Here is a 5,622-nt window from a genome sequence, read left to right on the forward strand (position 1 = left end):
CGACTTTCAACTGGTGGAGGCACCATATTCCATATGTACAGACTCTCGATGTGAAAAAGAAAGGGTAAGTAGCACAAGTGACTCTTCCTAATCGCCTACATTCCTCACAACGAGTCTGATGGAAAAACGCCTTGCCGCACACCACAAGTTCAAAACATGCCTGCCAAAGCAGCTTAACACATTGCGCGGTGGCATTTAAGCATGACATAATTATGTAGTCAAACAAACAGGAATGTCCCAAAAAAATTCCGCTTAAAATGCAAAAAAAGCAGTGCTTATTAAAAAAACATAATTATGATATCTGTAATAATTTTGAATTAAACTTTGTAGCAAGAGAAAAAATAGCATGCCTTTAAATTAAAAGTTTGCTTATTTTCAACGCATTGTTGATTTTATCTAAACTAACTTTAATATAATTAGAGGTCTGTCTAGATTTATCTTATTAACCATAAATACTTGGCCTATACCTTCTTGTGACGAAAATAACTTGATTTTAACCCCCCATCATTCTTACTTTTGAATCACGTATATGTAAGCATACTTTCCTTTCTAAACGTCTCGCATATTTGCTTAAAATAATGGTGCTCTATATGCAGACAATGCATCCGTAGAACAGTGAATCGGGCAGAACTAAGCTAGTGTACTTATTTGCTTGCAAATTGTGCGCGCCTAGTTTTTGCCTGTTTTCCTCCTTATCTAATCCAGTGGACCATACGTTGCTGTCGAATGCCTAAATGTGATGAAGTCTGCACTGCGCCTGCCATTGACAGCACCACGTTCGATTAAGTATGACTGGATACGTACGATTTTATGGCTTTTTAAGAGGAAAAAATACAACAGAAGGCAAAAATAGAAGACTGACTTCAAAATATTCTTTGAATTTGAAGCGCTAATACACTTTTTTCCGGATACTTTTAATGTGCGCATTTAAACAAGTAAATAAATGCTAGAGAAACGTTGCCTGCTTACTTAAAGCGTGTGCATATATTTCTTTAAGTTCGTTTAAATCCTCTCCACCACAAAATACATCGAGTATTGGGTAGTTGCCGGATACATTATTTTGCCAAATTTAAGGGCATTACTGCCCCTTTCTACAATGCAACAGCCCTTGTTAGATCAATGGTCATTTTTCAATACGAGAGAACATCAGAATTTTAAGTAAGTGTCAAAGGATTTGAAAGGGAGGTGTGTACTAGTACTAGCTAATGAACGATCCCAATTTGCTCCTTTCTAACTATATTGGTAAATTCAGCGGATCTTAGCGTCACTTTTGCCGCATTATGCTTAGCAGAAACCAAAACAGGCGGTCTTTTCGCAACAGATGGCAAATTTCAAAGTAGGCAGCCTTATACGTGGGTCTGGTTTAAGCAGTGATTACTCCGCGAATGTCATAAGAAAATTTAAATAACTGCAGCAAATAGTTCTTCAGTAAATTTATGGTGGGTAGAACCAAACTTGGATGCAATCATCTTTTCAAAGTGGATGTTTCCGAGCGAATTTTTATCACTACGGCCACTAATGAGGTGAGGTGGGACTTGGCCACGAGATCCAGTGAAGTGCACTAAACAGGAGGCTGTACATACCGATTGGAAAGCACTGCCTCGAATTGACATCGTTCTGCTAACTGTTTGACAACCGTCTCCTCGGATTTCAACGATGATTCATTGACTGACTGTTGTTCAACCCCTAAAAGTGCTCTGGCTAGGCACTTGACCCACTGTTAATCACTAAACGTGAAAACCATCCTGTTTCGTCGGTGTAACTGTAATGGCACTGCTGTTGTACCGTTATGATGGGGATGAGATAGATTGCATTTGAGAGATTTTAAGTAGATGGGTATTTGTTAATCAACAACCTTGCAATCAACACTTTATTATCACTACCTGCATCTATGAACTGTTTTTCTTTCCCCCCTTTATTACTTTACTTTTGAGTTAAGTGTTTGTAACGTAACTGTAAATAAGTCACACACGTTTTTCCTGCGTTATTTTTGTTAGCTTTTCTCTAAATCTTACCTAACTACTGTTTACTATCTTGGAATTGCTATGATGATGTGGTTGATCTAAACCGCTAATTTTCAACTCTGACATTCACCTTTACACGCGACATGCTTTCGTTTTAGTAAGTACTCAGTCTACAGCATTTCTAATGAGAGAGTCCTCTAGCATTACTAGCTAGCAAAGTGCTGCACAAAGATATGCTTCTTCTACATTCGGAATCTGCCGAGAAAGTGAATAAGTGAGGCAGAGCTGACTCATGGCCACTAAAAATATTTTTTCCTGCGTATCAATAAGAGTAGTCCGTAAACGCATTAGGAGTCTTGTCAGCGAATAGATGGTGAAGAGCTGTGTATGTGTAGGTGCACAGCTTGTAAAAGCTCTACTTACAGGGGGGTAGTGTGGTGGTTGGTCTGGTGGATTGTGCCCATGTAAACTGGTCTAGGGAATGCTAACGAAGAGGATGCTGTAGCTAAGGGGATTGTTAGATATGTGACAGCAAAATACAGCAGTGTAGTGCAGCACTCACGTTTGGTCATTATTTTACCAAATATGCCATTTGGACTCGTGCTGATGAAGCATCGGTCAGATTGGGCATTACATCACGCGTTTGAAACAAGGTCTTTCAGCAGTCACTAATGCAGTGGTCACACCAACGCTGGGTGGAGATGCTAATTGCGTTCATGATGATTGCTGAAAAGAAGGAAGGCGCTATGATTTGTGTTACAAACAATTTTTTTATCAACTGACTGCAATCGTCCTTTCATTTGTTTAGAGGTACAATGCCAAAACAGTCAAAACGGCTCCTGTAATGCCTAGCATCATTCTGTGAAAGTGGTAGTAGATCAGCATCTGCGTACAGGCATTGGCTGGTTGGATTTCACTCTACATACAACTTTTACTCAATAACAGTCAGTAGTATGTGATTTAGCAAGTGCCTTTAAATTATGATTGATCTACATCAGATGGATGTGGACTCTACTCCATTTCTGCACGCATACACTGGATTTTCAACGGCATTCTACTACAATTTTCTCAGCCCATTTATCCGGTGACGTGTATAGATCAAATTTGCATAAACAAGATTTTACAGGACTCCATTTCAGTCATTTACTCCCATCAAAATTATGCCGGTTCAGAGAATGAAGTAAATAAATCTTTGTTTAATTGTAGTATTTGAAAATGTGACTCATTGCAGATCATCATTCATAGCCATAGAGGAATGAGAAATGGGAAAAATGCAGTCAGTAATGTCGTCAACGGTGGTACAGCGGCTACCCGACATTCAAAACTTATGACTAGTTTGGGCAGACAGATCAATGTGAGCAAAATTGTACAATCGGGATTAAAATTGGTTACAAAACAACTGCTATAAGCGTACACTTTTTAGCCAGATAAGGTAAATGACCATTCCCTTTGACGTGTATCAAAGACTCTTGATCACATCCCAAAATAAAATTGCTATACTCCAGCCCTTAAAGCATTGAAAATGGCACAATTTTATAAACGATTAAAATGATTGGTATGCCTATAGAACGCTTTAGGTAAATAAATGAATTTTACTGCTTTGGCATTTTTGAACTGTATTAGAGTGCAAGGAGAGCAGAATCACGATGGGAATGACTCTAACCAGGAATGTCAAGTGATCCATTTCGAATGATGATTAATGACAGACATGATGCAACTCCATGGTGCAAGATGCTGTAAGAGAACACCGAATAACGCTAAAGTTGCAAAGAATATAGAAAGAAAACGATAGCTAGGAAGCATTTGCCTTTCCTCGAGCCTCTAGACGAAATGGACGTCGGATTTTTATACGCTTTGCCAGGATCAACGCTTAGCTGAATACTTATTACTTACGTTGATCACCAATGTACCAACTCAGGTTTGACATCACGGAGACATGTCAATGCTTTGAGTTTCTGGCTATGAAACCTTCTTGCTGCTTAAACTTTCGTTTGCTGACTACTTATGAGCAGCTTTGATAATTTCAGTGATGCTTGTAGGTTATATGAATTAAATGCATGTGAATATTTTCCTGCCAGGAGATAGATATATCTTTTGAAAATGGGAAAGTTATTGTTTGCGTTCCCTTCCACGGTATACGTGGACACTGTACCAGCCCAAGCACTAACTTGTGCATCTGTAAATCTACTTTTTACAATTTTGGTTATTCTCCTCTGAGCTAACACATAACAATTCCCTATGTATTAGCTTACGAGATTCTGCATGCTTCTACGGGCTAAGAACGGCATCAAAATGTGAAAGAGGCATATTTCTGTGTACCACAGTGCCAACTAGTAATGCCAAAATACACTCTAATATAAAGTGGTTTCGACTGAATTACTTTCACTCCTAGGGCACTCTGGATTTACCTACTGAAAAAGTAAAATCGTGCAGAAAACACGTCTAAAATATGTCCAAATTTTCCCACATAATCATAATTTGATTAGATATGGCAAATCAGTATCTGAAATGAAGTTTCATAAACCGGAAATTGGAAATTAATGGGTTTGTGGCAGAAAAAGTTTCGCCCTATGATTCGATGCCCCCTTCTAGTTGAATAGCAAAGACATGCCTTGATTTTTTCTTGCTTATTTATGGTGCCCTGATTACCCCTGTCCTACATGTAAAAGAACAGGTCCTGCAACACTCTGGAATGCTAGACTTTGGAACAAATCCCTCCACTTTTTTACCCTATCATCTGGAATTTCTCTCTCACTTCCCTTTCTAGCCTCCACAGCATCGTCAACCATCTGGAAACTCGGTTAGTCAGTAGAGGAGCCACCAGGCCTGTTTGTGCATGTGGTTCATTGCAGCCTCACCGATGTGACTTTCCTTATCTGTGAAGGGCACACAACACGGGGTTCTGTTGTTACCGCAAGCGTTAGCTATGATCTCCACCCTGTCTTATTGGAAAATACCAACAATAGCGAAGGTTGTTCCCAAGTTAATGCCGATAGCAGGAACTGTTGACCTGTCTTCCTGTGGTGCACAAATGCCAATGCGTGATGTCGAATAAGGGTGATCACCACGACTGTTGTAACCCCTTATATCAACTTCAGCTGATCCTGTTTGACCTATCGACTATGCGCGCTACCTGCTAGAATTATTTCATACAGGCAGGAGCTGCCAGTGTTTTATGCTTCGCCTCATTAACTAGCGACTGCTCCCTTGAAAGCGATGACGCACACTGAAAGCTCGGCTCACACACGCCTGTAGGAGAGCGTAGTCGTGAACAGTGTCGTCATCTCCGTGTTGATGTGTTGGTGGCAGAAATACTGCAGCGTAGTATTCGCAACATATCGACTCATGACTGATAATATCTTGATGCCTAATAGGCCTACTTAATGCGGTAGGAACGCATTGCCAGAGTATAGTCACACACTCTAGTCTGTAATGGGTGACCTGAAATAGAACCTACGAAATGGTCATGTCTATTTTTAATCCCTATTTATTAGTCTTAGTTCAGTTCCAGCAGTCTGTCTATCTCCGTGTGCCTAAAAGGCAAGTGAAAGCAAGGCAGAACTAATCTGATTAGAGAAGGTGGAATTAAATCAGTGCACTTCTCTTTTTAGCCCCCACAGCATCGTCAGCCATCTGGAGACTCGGTTAGTCAGTAGAC

Source organism: Echinococcus granulosus, assembly GCF_000524195.1.
Source record: "Echinococcus granulosus chromosome Unknown EG_S00349, whole genome shotgun sequence".
Classification (NCBI taxonomy): Eukaryota; Metazoa; Platyhelminthes; class Cestoda; order Cyclophyllidea; family Taeniidae; genus Echinococcus; species Echinococcus granulosus.